Genomic DNA, 19,610 nt, shown 5'->3' on the forward strand with positions numbered 1-19,610 from the left:
ATTTAAGTAGATGGTAGGTTGAAGTTGTTTTAAAAGAATAAGCTTTTAGAAGTAGATAATGGAGGCTGGATGTGGTGGCTCATGCATGGAATCCCAGCACTTTGGGAGGCCGAGGTGGGAGGATCACGTGAGGTCAGGAGTTCGAGATCAGCCTGACCAAAATCGAGAAACACCGTCTCTATTAAAAATACAAAATTAGCGGGGCATGGTGATACATGCCTCTAATCCCAGCTACTCCGGAGGCTGCAGCAGGAGAATCACTTGAGAACAGCAGGCAGAGGATGCGGTGAGCTGAGATCGTGCCATTGCACTCCAGCCTGGGCAACAAGAGCAGAACTCCATCTCAAACAAACAAACAAAAAAACAAAAAAACAAAAAACAAGAAATAGATATTGGAGTGACTAATTTAAACCTAATGCTATTAATCTTTTGTATATGTGGTCAGAAATGGGGAAAATGCCTTTAAAATTATAAATTAGCAAAAGAAAACAGATATTCTCCTATGCTTTCAAAAGTTCAGAAATGAAATAAAACACTTTTAAAAACCTTTCAGAAAAATGCATTCTGTGTTGAGATCACTCATGCATTCCTGTGTTGAGATCAGAGTTTAAGAAAGCAAATCATCAGAAGGAAAACTTCTGCTTCATCACACATATTTCAAGTAAATGACTTAGAAGCCAGAAATCGCAACGGAAAAGGTTTGTCAGTCTTAAGTGTGATTGTTCTCCTCTAATTCCTTAAGTTTCTCAATGAGGGAAGTGCTAAAATTTAAATTATTATTTATGCACAAAGCATATTTAATAGAACTTAGAACTGAACGTTACTCTGAATACATCCCAATACATAGCATCACTGCTACCTTTACGGGAACAAGATCCCAAATCTAAATAGGAAAATGCATTTTAAAATGCTCTATTGATTTCAATTTTACATATTTTAGAAAACTGGAGAGAAATCCCACAAAATGCTAACAGTGGGTTATATCTATGTGTAACTATGAATAATCTAAAACATTTTCTTCTTTATATTTTTCTGCTTTTTCAAATTTTTGATAATAAGCATTTATGACTTGGGGATTTGAAAAAAAATTTTCCCTATATAAAAATGTCCTCAATCAGATCAGCTCGTCCACCTTCCTTAAAGTTTTATTTGATTATTGATACCAAATAACATTTTTGGAAAAGTATGAGAGTTGTTTTCCAAGACTACTTAGAAGATTAGGGAAGTAAATATTTTCATTTTTCATGCACTTTTAGGTATCAAGTGGATACATGTAATGTACACATAAGTTATGAAGCATAAATTAATTAAATAAACACTAGTGAACCTTGCTCAATTTAAGAATTAAAGCACTACCAAGACTATGGAAGCTACCTATTCTTCTCCCTGAAGTCCCATCCCCTTGCTGACCTGCCCCCAGAAAAAAACACAATTCTGAATTTTTTATTAATAATTCCTTTGCTTTTCATTTCAATTTAATTTTTTAGAGACAGGGTCTCACTGCCTCCCTCAGGTTGGAGTGCAATGGTGCAATCATAGCTCACTGTAACTCCTGGGCTCAAGTGATCCTCAGGTCTGTCTCCCAAGTAGCTGGGATTGCAGGTATGCCACTACTCTTTAAATTATTTCTATCACATATGTATAGATCCCTAAGAGAACCCTTTTCTTTTTTTTTTTTTTTTTTTTTAGTTTTGCTCTTCAGTTGTATAAAAATGGTGTCATACCACATATAATTTTTCTATAAATTGCTTTTTTCACTTAACAGTGTTTCCAAAACTCATCCACATTCTGCATATAGAGAAGTTCATTCATATTCAATGCTGTTTCCATTTTATGAATATACAATTTATGTGGCAGATGTCTTTTCCTACTGGTGGATCTCTGGGTTGTTTCTGTTTTTTTTATTTTTTTATTTTTTTATTTGAACATTGCCTTTCTGAACATTCTTGTAATGCCTTCTGAAGCCTGTGAGGATTTCTCTAGGATATACAGTAGAGGTAGAACTGCTGGTTTATAGGGTGTGTGCTGTCTACCTTTACAATATAATACCAACTTGTTTTGTTAGGTTTTTGAACAAAAATACCCCCGACCATCAGTGTATACTATTTCCTTTGCTCCAAATCCTCATCAACACTTGTAGGTCAAAGTTAGTTTTTGCCAGAGTTGTTTTGCATTCTTTTTATCCATGAATAGTATCTAAGCCTTCTTGAAGCTATTTATGTTTTCAGCCTGCATGACGTCTTGGGGCTAAAAGTTTCCACATGTTTGCTATTTACTGTGTAAAAGTTTTCCTGTTGCAGCCCAAACGGGGAGTGGAGGTATTTTGTGAGAGTTATGGACGCTATTTCCAGACTAGCCCAGTTATTTCCATTGGTCGCCAAGAACAATACAAATAAAATGTATGGAAAACTAATTACTAAGACCTTTTGTCTGTGTCATGCTAAAAATGTTACCATTTCCCCTTCTACAGAACTCCTGGGAGTCAGGATTTGATTTTGCACTTTAAAATATGTTAGCTGTATTATTGATCTCTCCCACAAAAGTAAATATCAAAGTCTCCAAGTGAACCACAGAGATAGATTAAAAATGACCAATTAAAGAAGAGGAAATAAGGGAGAGATGGACAGAAAGCATAAAAGAAAAATGAAAAGGAAGTGTAACAGAAAACTCTTAGGCTATGGGTTTAAAATAGGATATACATGTAAACTCAAATAATGTGCTTAAATGTTTAGACAGCTGATGGCCAGTTCAAAAGTAGTTTGATATTAGTTAGTATCATTTCTCTCACAATCCTCTCTTAGAAATCAGAATAGAATTAGTTCTGTTTTGACGTTTCTTTAAAAAACATTAATTTGTCTACAGCATCAGAGGAAGACTCAGAATTCTACCTTTTATTCTAGCTATAGCAGCAAAGGCTCTTGATTTCATAAGCATCAAGATTGATTTATTCATCCAAATGTATTATTTTCTTTATTTTTTTCAAATGGAGTCTCACTCTGTTTTCCAGGCTGGAGTGCAGTGGTGTGATCTTGGCTCACTGCAGCCTCTGCCTCCCTAGTAAAAGCGATTCTCCTACCTCAGCCTCCCGAGAAGCTAGGATTACAGGTGCACACCACCACTACTGCTAATTTTTGTATTTTTAGTAGAGACGGGGTTTCGCCATGTTGGCCAGGCTGGTCTCGAACTCCTGACCTCAAGTGATCTGCCTGCCTCCACTTCCCAAAGTGCTGGGATTACAGGCATGAGCCACTGTGCCAGCCCCACAAATACATTCTTCCTATGCCTACTGATATCAGAGGTTCTAAGCTATCACCAAATCACCTATTTGAATCTTAAAGCTCTAACTTAATCATCGTGTATCCCTTTAGTGAAGAGTTGGGACTGGAGACAGCCAGTTTTTTCCTTTTCACTGGGGGACAGGCCATTGGCAACCTTCTCCTGCTTCACGACCTTGGCTACTGGGGCGGCATCCTTTCAGACTTTTATGTGTCTCTTTAAAAGCCCTAACGTCTACTTAACAATAGGCAATAAAGATAATGAAATCTTTCCTTTCAAGTTTTGTCCTGATTCCATTTTTCACAAGAGTCAATTGAAATGCAGACCATTTATGCAGGTTGTTCTTTGTTCTGTAAAGTCTGAGCTCTTAACTTTTGACCTCATGTAACAGTTACAGGTACATACCGAACCACTTGCAAATTCAGGACAAGCAAGCGCGCTGTTCTCCTAGAACATGCTGCACTTGACTTGATGAGGCAGGAAGACAGAGATGACAACTGTACTTGAATTCATGCCATTCCCACTGGTCACCAGTGACCACACCCTCCTCAGTACCTCTTATTCCTGCAAGTTTTGCCAGGTCAAGGTGTCATCAGGTTTGGTTTTTGATGTTTCAGCCCTGCTACGGGATGGTCTATGTCTCATAGTTAATCCATCTCTTAAAAATACAAAGTGCTCTCTTTTTAGATTTTTCAGTTCTGCATATATGATGTGTGTTTTTATAGGTGCTCTGCGTGGTTGCTAAACCAGCTTTCTATTTTCCAGGTCCTCCTTTCTAGGTTGGCTTTCCTCTTGCCTTAGGAACCACACTCTGTTTTAGAAACACGGCAGAATTAAGAACAAAATGAAATTGGAATTAATGTAGAAAGAAGGTCAAATAATGACAAGTATTCAGTACTAATTACCCGAAATGTCACTTTCCCCCGCCTCCATTTGATTTTGTGTAAAGAAGGAATATAATAATGTCTACCTCTGCCTAGTTCACAGCTTTCTAGTAAAGTTCTTATGATGTTATTATAGGGAACATGTCTCTCGACTGTAAAGTGCTTGCTCGGAAGATATTATTAATTTTCGAAATGGAGTCTCACTCTGTTGCCCAGACTGGAGTGCAACGATGTGATCTCAGCTCACTGCAATTTACACCTCCTGGATTCTAGTGATTCTTCTGCCTCAGCCTCTCTAGAAGCTGAGGTTACAGGCATGTGCTACCACTCCCGGCTATTTTTTTTAGTAAAGACGAGGTTTCGCCATGTTGGCCAGGCTGGTCTCAAATTCCTGACCTCAGGTGATCTACCTGACTCAGCCTCCCAAAGTGCTGGCATTACAGGCATGAGCCACCATGCCTGACCTGATATTACTATTCTTTACTAAAATCCTAACTTACAGCTATGTATCCCCGGGTGGCAAACCGGTAGAGGAAGGAGCTTATAAATTTCACTCCTTCTGGGTTACAATCTGTTGTCTTTCTGGAATGGTGAAGCACAATGGTTGAAATTAGAAAAAAAAAAAAAAAAATCAAATGCTGTATATGTTGCTTGATCATGAAATGTATACCTGCATGGATTTTCTCAAGAATGGCATGGCAGGGAGGTATGTGATGTCTTAAGCATATTTTCTCATTATGCACTTGTACACCGTGCATTGGTTTGTATGCAGTTGTTAGCATTTTCGCTAAAATAATAATTTCTCTGCTCCATCCTCCCACCACTCCCCAGTTTATCCTCTCTCATGTGTTAGTGAGGAGACATTAATAGGACAGAAGATGAGTAGTGAGGAAATTGATAACAAGCAGGAATAAATATTTTATAAATTGGGGAGTCAATTTTTTGAGATTGTCATGGCCTAAGAGAGTAATGGAAATTCTTTGTGTGTTTTGTTGGAGACAGGGTCTTGCTTTGTTACCCAGGCTGGAGTGCAACGGCCCAGTCATGGCTCACTGCAGCTTCAACCGCAGAGCTCAAACAATCTTCCCACCTCAGCCTCCTGAGTAGGTGGAACTACATGTGAGCACCACCAACCCTAGCTGATTTTATTTATTTTTAGTAGAGATGGGATGTTGCTATGTTGCCCAGGCTGGTCTCAAACTCCTGAGCTCAGCACGATCCTCATGCCTTGGCTTCCCAAAGTGCTGGGATTATAGGCATGAACCTATAATCTGCATGAACCACTGCACCTGGCTGAAATTGTTTTGAAATAATTTGTTCATGGACCCGTCTTCCCTACTAAATTATATGCTCTCCTATGGGGGCTGTGCCATTTCTTATACATTTAAATCTCCCCAGTATTCACTAGGAGAGTCTGGTACTTAACAGGTGCTCCTTGGATGCCCATTGAACAGAACCTAACCAATGGCATTTGACATGACTTGATTTAGGATAATTTGGGAAAAGACTGCTCTGTGTTCAACAAGGACTAGCCAAAATGTAAAACTGGAGAAAATAACTCTCTGGCCTTTTGACACCATCCTCAGTGCCCCCAAACAACTCAGAGTTGATTCCTATTGCTGAATCACCTACAGAAACCCATCCTCTGTTATTATAAAAACAGCAACAACATATTTATTGAATAATTACTATGTGTCAGGTCCTGTCTAAGTGCCTTAGATGCATTCATTCATTTTATCATCAGAAGAGCAGCAACACTATGTGTTCTTATTATTTTCATTTTACACATGTAGAAACTTATATAGATGGAAACTTATATACCTTTCCCAAGGAGATGGATACAGTTTTCTCCAAATCACAAATCTAGTATGTGATAGAGCAGAGACCAAATCCAGAAAATCTAACTTCTGCATCCATGCTCCTAATCTTTCCTCTTTGCACCGAATAGCTCTGCAGACAGCAGATCCTTGATGGAAAGTTGTGGTAAAGGGGCAGTAGAGCCGGCTGGCTCAAAGAATAGAAGGAAGGCAGTGCCCTGTGTCTGTCCTGGCTCCCCGTGGGGTGGGGCCAGTCTGAGTATTTCCCTCGCTGTGGCATGTTTCTCAGTGTTGGTGACCACACATGGTTCTGCCCTAACTCAATGAATTAGCCAGTGATTTCAGTTAAACCACTGGCACCACCAGCCAGGCTGGCTTTCCTTCTCACATGCTCTTCTTTAATTGGTGCAGACATCATTGAAAGATGGCATTACGTGAATAATACAGAATACAAACAAGAAAAGTTACACCATCTCATAGAATAGAAAGGCTGGCTTCAACCAGACCAGCTGGAGCTTACTGATGATTGCTACCACTTAATCCCTAGAGGTACAGAATTTTGTTGAATTAAGGATCCTCCTGAAATGTTGAAACAAGTCTCTCAGTGGTCCAGACTTTCTGTAGCCACTTACTGAAAACAGGAAGATATTATGAAAAGCTATTGAAGGAAATGGTGTCTGTGAATGACTTCCAGCAGTGAATGAATCATTAGTCAACCCTGGACATAAAACTCTGCATACGCACTGAGTTCTTTTCATTGATAGCCCAACTCGTGTTGTAATCTTGTATATGGAAATCTGGGGACATGGTCAAAGATACTCATAAAACCTCAGGCTTCTTCTTTGAATGTACTATGAAATAAGTTGAGTATTTAGTCTACATTCGTAGAAATAATGAGCAAACAAAAGAAGGCAGTTCCATTTCCATAATCTCCTTATAGGAGTCCTCCATTTTGTAAACACGTTGCTTTTCTAAAGGTCTAGTCTAGCTCTACAATGAATGTTATGAATTCAGAAAAAGTTTTCTCAAGAAAGAATACTATAATTTGTAGACAGGATCCCAGACTAACCCACTAAAGATTATTTATATAGTAAAATGCTTCATATCTGTAATGGAAAAAAGTAGAAAATGATCCTATTGAAATATCCAGATGAAATTTAATAAGCTATTTAAAAGAAAATACTTAAGAAAATGTAGTTTGAATTAAAATCTTGCTTAGGGAAATGAGGTTTTGGTGCAGATATTGAAGAGGGTTTCAAGGAACTGTTGAGGACTGTACAGATTTACAGTGTGACTTCGATGTAGCCAGGTACAGGTGTGTACAGGTCCACCTGTATGCAGGTGGAATGTGTCCATTACACCAGTACAGCAGGCGTACATCAGAAGTGTCCCAGGCAAACCTGGACATCTGGTCCCCTTATTATTCATAAAATGTTAAAAGTCTCACTTAGGTACAGAATAGTAAAAATGCTCCTGTTGATCCTAGGTATTGCTACTGCCGTTATAGATTAGCAAAATGCAGATCTGTTAGGGTCTTGGAAGACAGAACAACATATACTTAACCACAGTGATGAACAGGAGGCTGTTTTTTACTCTTAAAAACACATACTGTTGCAGCTCTATGGTTAAAGGTAAGAGGAAACATTTTAGCTTCAAATTTCTCGATCTTTCGGCCGGGCGCGGTGGCTCAAGCCTGTAATCCCAGCACTTTGGGAGGCCGAGGCGGGTGGATCACAAGGTCAAGAGATCGAGACCGTCCTGGTCAATATGGTGAAACCCCGTCTCTACTAAAAATACAAAAAAAAAGTAGCTGGGCATGGTGGCACATGCCTGTAATCTGAGCTACTCCGGAGGCTGAGGCAGGAGAATTACCTGAACCCAGGAGGCGGAGGTTGCGGTGAGCCAAGATCGCGCCATCACACTCCAGCCTGGGTAACAAGAGCAAAACTCCGTCTCAAAAAAAAAAAAAAAAAAAAAAAATTCTCGATCTTTCATTTTTATTGCACTTTGAATACGTAGGGTAGGAATCTGTCTGGCAGATCCAGTTGTGCTTGGGCCTCTGCCTGCTTTGGTTATTGTCGCTATGGTTGTGCTAATGCTTAGTAAGTGCAAATATCCATTACATCTCCAACAGAGTCAGTCCTGTGATCAAATATAAACAGAGAAACAAAAAAGGTTTGTTCTAGAGATTTCTGTGGGGCACAGCCACACGCTCAGGGCTTTTCAAACCAGATAATAGAGAAGGGGGCAGATTAGTCAAACAAGTTGAATTATCAAGTCTCTTTGAAAATGTCTATTGTCCTAATACATCAATAAATGAGGCAAATAGATTTCTGATATGGGGGCAAAGTCTCAATATTTTCTAAAGAGAACCTTTAAACCAGAAGGGAAATGTGTACTACTAAGCTTAAAAGCAAATAACAGAAGGATCAACTTTCTAAATAGTTTGTAGAGAGGAAAAATGGCCCAAATAAGTTTAAATGACAGCTAATAAATATTTCTTTTGTGTTTTGAAGTATGTTATTAATTTTTGATTGCCCGTTTAACTTCTTATGTTTTGTTTGGGAGAATATTAATTAGCTCAATACACTGAAGGATAAGGAGATGTATTTGTTGCATGGAAGAGAAAGAGTGCTCAGAAACTTAAATGCTAATGGTAGAAATCAGTCTTGTATTTTTAAAAAATCTAATTAGGCCAGGCATAGTGGCTCACACCTGTAATCCCAGCACTTTGGGAGGCTGAGGCAGGCAGATCACCTGAGGTCAGGAGTTCGAGACCAGCCTGACCAACATGGTGAAACCCTGTCTCTACTAAAAACATAAAACTTAGCTAGGCATGGTGGTGGGCCCCTGTAATCCCTGCTACTCAGGAGGCTGAGGCAAGAGAATTGCTTGAACCTGGGAGGCAGAGGTTGAGCCGAGATAGTGCCATTGCACTCTAGCCTGGGTGCAAAAAATAATAAAAAAATAAATAAATAAATAAAAATCAAATACTGATAAGCTACCCATGCAATGGAGAATCAAGAAGATAAAACTGTCATATTGCTCTGTAGACATCCAATCACTTAGAACGTTAAAATGTGCTTTCTAAAAATATTCTCATTCCCAGTGCCTGACTCTGAAAAGAACTGTTCATTTGTAATTCTGCAGATGTGACATCACGATTGGTTTTTTTGAAAATATATGCTGGGTTTACAGTATTTTTGCCTGAGCTCAAATTCCATAGTAAGATACATTAGAGACCTGCGTGGTGTTGCTAATGCACCATCAGTACATTTTTAGGCTGCCCAATCCTATGCCTTTCCTTAGGCCACTGTGCCCTGTCTAATGCAAGCAGGCAGAACTTCCTCAGGTTAGGTGTGTATTTTGAAAAGTCCAGAAAAGAGTCTTTGAGAGAATGGAATTGTCTCTTTGCACAAATATATATTAATAGATTATTATTTTAATGGTCCAACTACCATTCTTATTTTGTGACTATAATTAGGTGACGGATAAAATGACCCACAGCTGGTACCTTGCAGAGCTCCAAATTATGCCAAAGTCCAGTCACCCATGCTGCTTGTGGCCGTGCTACTCGGTAATATGGACCTGATTTTTTTCCCCAGTTGAGTAGTTTTGATGAGCAGGTGTTCAGCTAATAGGACAAATAGCAGCTTTAGCCGGCTCATTAACGTCATGAAATAATTGAAAAGGACAGAGATACGCCAGAATGTCCAGCTCAGGGAATAGCTTTGAACCTACAATAGACTGCTTCTCTGAGCATCAGCCATGATACCGCAGAAAGAGACTGAGTGAAACTTCAGAAGACCCGGAGTCTCTTGCCAACTCTATTACATAGTCTCCAAGTAACTTTGGACAACTTTCTTAATTGCTTTAGACCTCCATTTCTTCATTTACTATTGAAGGTATTATCCTGCCCCACCTATCACACAATGTTGTAGGATTCAATGAGATGGATTATGTTTATGAATGGCACTATAAATTATCGACACTACCTAAATACAAGGTACCATTATTAAGGTTCTAATATAGCTTTCCCAGTGACTCAGGATATAATTGGGCAACTGAATGACATCAGGTTTTGCAATCATTAAAACGGCAAAACATTTTAGAAACTTCACTCAACCTCATGACTAATAAGATTTCTTAGAACATTTCATTTGCTTTCTCTGGGTAATCAATGACCAATATCGAGAAATAAAATGTTTCTAGTTTGATAAAGTAAGTTTAAGAAAACGACATTTGGCTGGGCGTGGTGGCTCATGCCTGTAATCCTAGCACTTTTGGAGGCCGAGGCAGGAGTATCACTTGAGGCCAGGAGTTTGAAACCAGCCTGGGCAACATGGAGAAACCCCGTGTCTACTAAAAATACAAAAATTAGCCAGGCGTGGTGGCACACGCTGTAATCCCAGCTACGCTAGAGGCTGAGGCATGAGAATCACTAGAACCCAAGAGGTGGAGGTTACAGTGAGCTGAGATGGCACCACCCCACTCCAGCTTCGGTGACGGAGCAAAACTTTGTCTAAAAAAAAAAGAAAGAATGAAAGAAAAGAAAATGACATTGAATGCAACTCCACACTGCTAAATTTGACTGGCTAAAAAATTATTATTATTATTATTATTATTATTATTATTATTTGAGATGGAGTCTTTCTCTATCACCCAGGCTGGAGTGCATTGCCATTTATATTGGCTCACTGCACCTCTGCCTCTCGGGCTCAAGCAGTTCTCCTGCCTCAGCCCTCTGAGTAGCTGGGACTACAGGTATGCACCACTATGCCTGGCTAACTTGTGTATTTTTAGTAGAGACAGATTTTCACCATGTTGGCCAGGCTGGTCCTGAACTCCTGAGCTCAGGTGATCCACCCATCTCAGCCTCCCAAAGTGCTAAAATTACAGGTGTGAGCCACTTCACCTGGCCTGATTGGCTAAAAAAAAATTAAATAAAGAAAAGAAAATTATATTGAGAAGAGAGATTACTGAAGATCGTGCTCTTTTAGTTCCAGAAAATTATTTGTCACTCAATCTCTTATTAAAGTACAAGGGAACCTGGAGAAACTTCTAAACGTTTGAAATACTAAACCAGAACTGGTTACGTTATGTCTCCTTTTACCATGGACAGTTCAATGTTCCATATTGCGTAAAGAAAACATAAGGCTTCTAGCCCACTCCTTTCCCTTCCTCTATTTCCCACCAACCGGATCTAAAAGGTGGTAGAACATATACATGAGAATATGCATTATGGCATCATTTCAGAGAATTGGAGGCAAGAGAGATGTCCATTACTGGAGGAGTTAATAAGTAAAAGACACATACAATTAACAGACTGTTGATCATCATGCATTAGAAATATCAAGAACAAGCCGGGCGCGGTGGCTCAAGCCTGTAATCCCAGCACTTTGGGAGGCCGAGGCGGGTGGATCACAAGGTCGAGAGATCGAGACCAACCTGGTCAACATGGTGAAACCCCGTCTCTACTAAAAATGCAAAAAATTAGCTGGGCATGGTGGCGCGTGCCTGTAATCCCAGCTACTCAGGAGGCTGAGGCAGGAGAATTGCCTGAACCCAGGAGGCGGAGGTTGCGGTGAGCCGAGATCGCGCCATTGCACTCCAGCCTGGGTAACAAGAGTGAAACTCCATCTCAAAAAAAAAAAAAAAAAAAAAGAAATATCAAGAACATACATAGACATTAAAATTATAGTGTTCAGTGAAAAGAGAGAAAAGAGGAAGAGTGGGAGAGAGGAGAAATGGAATGAGTTATAACACCTAAGAGGGGGCGTGTAGGACTGTGTTGACTCATCATAGGCCTAGAGAAAACAAACAAAAGGGCTTAAAAAGTTAAAAGATTGACGGACCGCCCCATCTTTCAGGTATACTTAATTCTTTCCACTATATAATTTTTGCATAATGAAAGAATACTTCATGGCTTACTTAATGTCCTTTATAGTGCAGTCCCCCCAACCCTTGGGCTTAAAATCTTTTCCTCAAAAGGTCATTGACCTCCACGACCTCCTTCCATGCTTTTCAGCAGCATCATTCAATGGCTCTGTAGCTTTCTCTTGTCCAAGATAAATAACATCAGGTCTTTCTGCTGTTCCTTATAGATCTGATTTTTTTTTTTTTTTTTTTTTTTTTTTTTTTTTTTTTTTGGCAGAGTCTCACTCTGTCACCAAGGCTGGAGTGCAGTGCTGTGACCTTAGCTCCCTGCAGCCTTCACTTTCCGGTTCAAGCGATTCCCCTGCCTCAGCCTCCTGAGTAGCTGGATTACAGGCGCGCACCAACATGCTCAGCTAAGTTTTGGATTTTTAGTAGAGACTCCTGTCTCTCTTCACCATCTTGGTCAGGCTGGTCTTGAACTCCTGACCTCAGGTGATCCGCCTGCCTCATCCTCCCAAAGTGCTGGGATTACAGGCATGAGCCACCACACCCGGCCCTAATTTTACTATTGTTTAGTCAACTATTGTTTAACTGTTGAGTTAGTTTCAAGGACTCTCCTCCCTTTTCAACTATGGAACCCTGAGCCAGGTCCGTTATGTTAATGAAAGTAGGGGTAGCTTCTGCTTTCTTCATTCCTGCTTCATAAATCCCAGTTCCAGCCATCTCCAAAGATGGTAATCTACTTCCCAGAAAGAGGGTAGGGCATATATAATAAAGTGATAGATACTTCCAACATTAGTTATTGAATTCAATATTAGCCACTGAATTAAAGTTTTTTGTAAAACAGATTGCACTCCTGGGTACCAGCAAACTGAACATTTGGAAAGGGTTGATGGGGATATCAGTGCTAAGGAGGGTTGTTTATGTACATTTCCTTGGGGAGAAGCCACACAGGAAGAAAATAAAAATACATCCGCAACAATGATTAGACTATCTAAGCAGATCTCTCATGACCTTAAGAATCCAGGAAATTTTCCTTATGATCCTAGATGGAATGACTAGATCGAACAGCCAGAATGACTGACGCTAGCTTCCTGCCCAGGAAAACTAAGAGATTACACTAAGAGATAAAAACACTAAGAGATTACAACCAATCGACGTCTGCCTCAAGTTTTTGTTTCATTTTGTTCTAAACATACAAGGACAGAATAGATCATTTGCAAAAAGCCTGGCAGAGTTTTCATGTTAGGTCACATTTTATCAAAACTACCAGAAGCAAATTACCAGAAATTATGTGGAGATGGATAAAATCCACTTCTCTACTTTTTATGTATTTATTTTAGAGATGGGATCTTGCTCTGTTGCCCGGACTGGAGGGCAGTGGCATGATCATAACTCACTGTAGCCTCAAACTTCTGGGCTCAAGCAATCTTCCCACCTCAGTTTCCCAAACAGCTAAAACTACAAGTGTGTGCTGCCATGATGAGGCTCAAGCAGTCCTCCCACCTCTGCCACCTCAACTGCTGAGATTATAGGCACAAACCACCATGCCCAGCTAACTTCTCTACATTTAAAAGAGCTTCTGTTGCTACCTAAATATGGCCATGAGCTAATAAGAGCTTGAAGCAAATATCAGAGTAACCTGATCTTGTGATAAACAATTCCTTGAACGCCCGACATTTATACCTAACTTCTTTTTGGTTTAGCCAACATAAACATACTAGTTCTCAGCCTGGGCGGGAGGGATACAATGCTTCCCGCAGGAACCCTGAGTCACAGGGAGAGTAAATAACTTGGTCAGAATGAGGCCTGGGGCTGCCTGGGTTCAAGAGCCAGCTCAGACACCAACTTATCCTGAGATTCCCAGCAAGTCACTTTATGATCTTGAATCGTCATGGATTGCACTCACAGGTGACCAGATAGTTTATTGCTCAGGTCAGGTATTTTTTAGAGTAAAATGGGGTGCTATTCATGATTCCACTGGGACAACGAATCTTTCAGGCTCACAGCTGCTTAAAAATTCCATTACAGCTGAGAAAATAGGATGATCACCAGACCTGATGATCACCAGACCTGTCCTCTGCTTCCCTGGGAGGAGATAGCTCAGCCTGGAGTTCTGGGGAAGATTGTTCGGCATATTGTAAAAGGTAGAGGTAGGCACTTTCCCAGCACCTAAAAAGGACAGCCTAACCTGCACAGTGCTTGGTTGCACTGTGTGTTCAAACTCAACAGCACCGGAAGGCCAAAAACGCATCAGGGCCCTGGCCCGGGAAGACAGCAGACGCATGCACCTCCAGCTCCAGGAGACATGAGCCTTTCGTTTGCAGCATCAGGCTTGTTGCCCCTCTGTCGAACCTGTCCCCCACTGCCAGGTGATGCCCCAAGGAGTGTGCAGGATGGCTGTGGTCCAGGACAGAGCAGGGGCTGCTTCAGGATCCTCAGGTGTTGGTTTTTAAAAGGGCAGGTTACTGCTTTATAAACCACTCCAAGCCACAGGTTACCCTCTGCCAACAATTTCCTCTTTCCTTAGACCTGTCCACTGTCCCTATTCACTTGACGTTTTAAAAGTTGAAGGGAGCCGGCCGAGTGTGGTGGCTCATACCTCTAATGCCAGCATTTTGGGAGGCCATGGTGAACAGATCGTTTGAGCTCAGGAGTTCAAGACCAGCCTGAGCAACATGGCGAAACCCTGTCTCTACCAAAACTACAAAAAATTAGCCAGGGGTGGTGGTGCACGTCTATGGTCCCTGCTACTCTAGAGCCTGAGGTGGAAGGATGGCTTGGGCCTGGGACGCAGAGGTTGAAGTGAGCCAAGATCGTGCCACTGCGCTCCAGCCTGGGTGACAGTGAAACTCCATCTCAGCAACAACAACAAAAATTCTAAGGAAGCCATCAACAACATCTAGAAATTAAGCTGTTAGGTCATAGTACAGCCTTAAAAACATCCAAGCGACCTCTTGAACTAAGTCATTGTATAATGAGAGAATTTGGAAATGAAGATGAAAGGGAAATGTTGAAAGAAAAGTCATTCAAGGAAGGCAGAAATTCTATCAGTCATACAAACTTGTTTTATCAGTCATGCAAACTTGTCATTCATTTTTCTTTGTTCTTAAACTTTGGAGAAACTCCGAATTACAGGAAAAAGCATTTGCCTTCCAAACAGGGGCATTAAACTGGTGTTGACTGCTGCCCTGATGCTAACGGCCTAATCTTTTCCTCAGAGCTAGAGTGCCAGGGCTCCCAGGGGCTCAGGATGGAGCTCACCTTCTCCCTTTCCTCTCCACTGCGGCTCCCACAATGTGTCCTCTGGCTACAGGGCTGCTCTGGACTCCAACTGCCTGCAGACTCTGCCTCCCCAGAAGAGATGCTAATTACACACCAGCCACGCCCCTCTTCAGAGGCAGAACTGGCCACAGGCAGCTGCCACTTGTTTTCAAGACATACCTGAGGCCAACAAACATGAAAAAATGCTCATCATCACTGGTCATCAGAAAAATGCAAATCAAAACCACATTGAGATACCATCTCACGCCAGTCAGAATGGCAATCATTAAGAAATCCAGAGACAACAGATGCTGGAGAGGATATGGAGAAATGGGAACACTTTTACACTGTTGGTGGGAGTGTAAATTAGTTCTCAACCACTGTGGAAGACAGTGTGGCGATTCCTCAAGGACCTAGAAATGGAAATTCCATTTGGCCCAGCAATCCCATTACTGGGTATATATCCAAAGGATTATAAATTGTTGTACTATAAGGACATGTGCACACGAATGTTCATAGCAGCACCGTTTACAATAGCAAAGACCTGGAACCAACCCAAATGCCCATCGATGATAGACTGGACGGGGAAAATGTGACACATATACACCATGGAATACTATGCAGCCATCAAACACGATGAGTTCGTGTCCTTTGTAGGGACGTGGATGAACCTGGAAACCATCATTCTCAGCAAACTGACACAAGAGCAGAAAATCAAACACCACATGTTCTCACTCATAGGTGGGTGTTGAACAATGAGAACACATGGATACAGGGAGGGGAGCATCACACACTGGGGTCTGTTGGGGGGAAATGGGGAGGGACAGCAAGAGGGTGGGGAGTTGGGAAGAGATAGCATGGGGAGAAATGCCAGATATAGGTGATGGGGAGGAAGGCAGCAAATCACACTGCCACGTGTGTACCTATGCAACAATCTTGCATGTTCTTCATATGTACCCCAAAACCTAAAATGCAATTAAAAAAAAAAGCTGCAGCAATTTGGTTTTCAAACAGGACAAAAGTACTGGAATGGGTCCGCAGCCACATGAACTTGGTGAGGAGACCTGTCCCAGCTGCAAAACTGGGTCCCCAAAGAATGAGGCTCCTGGCGGCTAAGACTAGCCAAGCTGCTCTGCTCGTGCCAGCCTTCTGCTTCCAAGAAAGAATCAGGTAATATTTTAAAATCCCTGTGAGCAGAATTTCTTGACATTCTGTCTCCATTACAGTAACCTTAAGGTGGCTCTCCGTTTTTCAGAAAGACTCAGGAAATACAGCTACTTCTGATGAGTTCGACTGCGTTGGTAAAGAATGGACTAATTCAGAAAAAGAAATCTAACAGTGACCACAATCTGTAGATGGTTGTCTACTGGATATGGTTTGAAAAATTATACTGAAAACCCACAATCTTGGTATTTTTTTCCCCAGCAAGTTGCTTGGAATTCTGACCAATAAGGAGGATACATTTTGCATAAAACTTTGATTCTCCTGATTGCCCCATTTTAAAATTCAAATAGTACCTATATTTATATAACATGTCAAAGAACTCCTAGCTATGTGATCTTGCTGGAACCTACTTAATATACCAAGGAGGGACATAATTCATTAGACAATTATTGTCTATTAACATCATAACTTTAATTAGTTTTCCAGAGATGGATAAAACAAGCCCTGAGAGAATGAGATCTGGAAAGTGCCACATTTGGATTGAAGGGGAGATGAGAACCCATTGGAAACACAGCCAGTGTGGAGCCAGTGAGGCTCTGTGGTCGCACAGACACCTCTGAACCAACACCTGCACCCATACACGTGCTGAGAGCGAGCTAAAGAGCCGCAGACAGGAAGGACAGAAGTCACAAAGACGAACTTCACCCACTCATGCTTTTGCCTGGGCCTGACCTGGAAGTTCTAATTAAAGGACCCTGTACTGCCAGGTAGACTCATCCGGATGCTGGGAATGCACGCATGCTATTTCTTGAAAGAACAACTTGGCTGTCCCCCAGAGCAGAGTGCCTGGTGTGTACACTGAGATTCCTTTCAATAATTCTAATCCTCTGCTTATGCCAGATATTAATAGGGAACAAAAGGAAACTTTAGTTTGAAAATATCTCTTCTCACTCAACACAATCCTTTAATAATGCACCTTGGAGGCCCTGAGTAATTCTTCTAGCTTGCTGCCCCAGAGCATGTCTGCGTTCCATGGATTCGCTTGGAAGGTGCTGGATACCCTATCCTAGCTGGAGCTGGGAATGTGGCTTTGAGGACCCAGAAGCAGCCTCTTCCTCCACTACTTCTGAGCTTCTGTTGCTGTGTTCCCTGAGCCTCCCAGCCCCATCCTCCCCCCAGACTTGGTAGGCAGGTGCCATGGGGCCATCCCCATCTTCTCTTTGGGTCTTACTGTCCTTACCTGTCAAGTCAATGATTTTGATTTCACTGGTTTTCATCCCTAGCTGCACATTAGACTCACCTGGGGAACTTTAAAAACCAGAGCCAGGGCTGTACATTCAGGGATTCTGATTTAATTGGTCAGAGGTGGGGCCTAGGCACTTTTTTTTTTTTTTTTTTTTTTGAAACAGAGTCTTGCTCTGTCCCCCAGACTGGAGTGCAGTGGCGTGATCTCGCCTCACCGCAACCTCCGTCTCCCAGGTACAAGCGATTTTCCTGCCTCAGCCTTCCAAGTAGCTGGGATTACAGGGAGCTGCCACAATGCCCAGGCTAGTTTCTGTATTCATAGTAAAGATGGGGCTTTCACCATATTGGTCAAGCTGGTCTTGAACTCTTGACCTCAGGTGATCCACCCACTTCGGCCTCTCAAAGTGCTGGAGTTACAGGCCTGAGCCACTGTGCCCCACTCAAGTTGCTAATTTTTTTTTTGTAATTTTAAAGTTCTCCAGACCCCACAAACACTAGGTTAGATAATCTCCAGGGACACTCCCAGTTCTATAAAAGTCTATGATCCTTACTGTCTGGTCTCTGTGCTTTATTGAATTAATTTTTTCACATAAATACTCATCTTTTATGTTTGGCATGTTACATAGGCTGAGTTTTAGAAACACTTTTACTTATTTAAAAATTATGTTGTTGCCGGGCACAGTGGCTCAAGCCTGTAATCCCAGCACTTTCGGAGGCTGAGGCGGGTGGATCACGAGGTCAGGAGATCGAGACCATCCTGGTCAACACGGTGAAACCCCGTCTCTACCAAAAATACTAAAAATTAGCTGGGCATGGAGGCGCATGCCTGTAATCCCAGCTACTCAGGAGGCTGAGGCAGGAGAATTGCTTGAATCCAGGAGGCGGAGGTTGCGGTGAGCCGAGATCGCGCCATTGCACTCCAGCCTGGGTAACAAGAGCGAAACTCCATCTCAAAAAAAAAAAAAAATGTTGTTGGTGAGACACAGTGGCTCACATTTGTAATCTCAGTACTTTGGGAGGCCGAGGCAGGTAGATTGCTTAAGCTCAGGAGTTTGAGAACAGCCTGGGAAACATGGCAAAACCCCATCTCTACAAAAAATTATCTGGGTGTGGTGGCACACATCTGCAGTCCCTCCTGAGTGGGAGGCTGAGGTGGGAGGATTGCTTGAGTCTGGGAGGCAGAGGCTGCAGTGACAGAGTTCATGCTACTTACTGCACTCTAGCCTGGGTGATAGAGTGAGATCCTGTCTCAAAAAGGTAAGAATTTTGGGAGGCTGAGGTGAGCAGAGCAAGAGGTCAAAAGATTGAGTTCATCCTGGCCAACACGGTGAAACCCCATCTCTACTAAAAATACAAAAATTAGCTGGGTGTGATGGTGTGCGCCTGTGGTCCCAGCTACTCAGGAGGCTGAGGCAGGAGAATTGCTTGAACCCAGGAGGCAGAGTTTGCAGTGAACCGAGATCACAGCACTCCACCCCAGCCTGGCACCTGGTGACAAAACAAGACTCTGTATATATTTTTTAAAAAAAGAGAGAGAAAAGTAAAAATTACATTGTTTAAGTATTGTTTGCTGGGGGTAATCAGATATAACACTGAATGTTTAAAGTATACAGTTTGATTAATCTTCCCATATAAGAAATGGTCACAGTCACAGCAATGAACATATCCATCACCCCCAAAAGTTTCCTGTGCCCTTTGGGAATCCCCCCAAATATTTTTTCTCCTGTCCCCACCTTCCCAAGTAACCATGGATCGTCTTTCTTTGGCTATATATTAGTTTGCATTTTCTATCACTTTATACATGTGTAATCACTTAACACATCCTATTTTGTGCCTGGATATAACTTCTAATGATCTCCCTGGACTTTAGATTTCAAGCTCTTTGAGAATAGGATCCACTTTTTCTTTTCTCTTCCTCTTGGCCCTCGACTTACCTTTGCTCAGATGTAGCCCATTATTTGCTTGCTTGAAATAAGACCTTCATGAACTTAAAACCGTTTTGTGGCCAAGAAGTGCCTGCTGTGTTAAAGGTTTTTTAACTCCCCACCACTTCCGGAGATACTCCTCGGTTGGCAGCTTCAGC

The 19,610-nt window shown here is 41.7% G+C and overlaps 1 protein-coding gene across 2 annotated transcripts in view; it reads right to left on the bottom strand.

Annotated features, from left to right (window-relative positions):
* The window catches only part of HOPX (HOP homeobox), a 33,065-nt gene that overhangs the window by 11,961 nt on the left and 1,494 nt on the right, over positions 1-19,610 (bottom strand). The window lies entirely within an intron of this gene.

The sequence above is a fragment of the Saimiri boliviensis genome, chromosome 3, assembly GCF_048565385.1.
Source record: "Saimiri boliviensis isolate mSaiBol1 chromosome 3, mSaiBol1.pri, whole genome shotgun sequence".
Lineage (NCBI taxonomy): Eukaryota > Metazoa > Chordata > Mammalia > Primates > Cebidae > Saimiri > Saimiri boliviensis.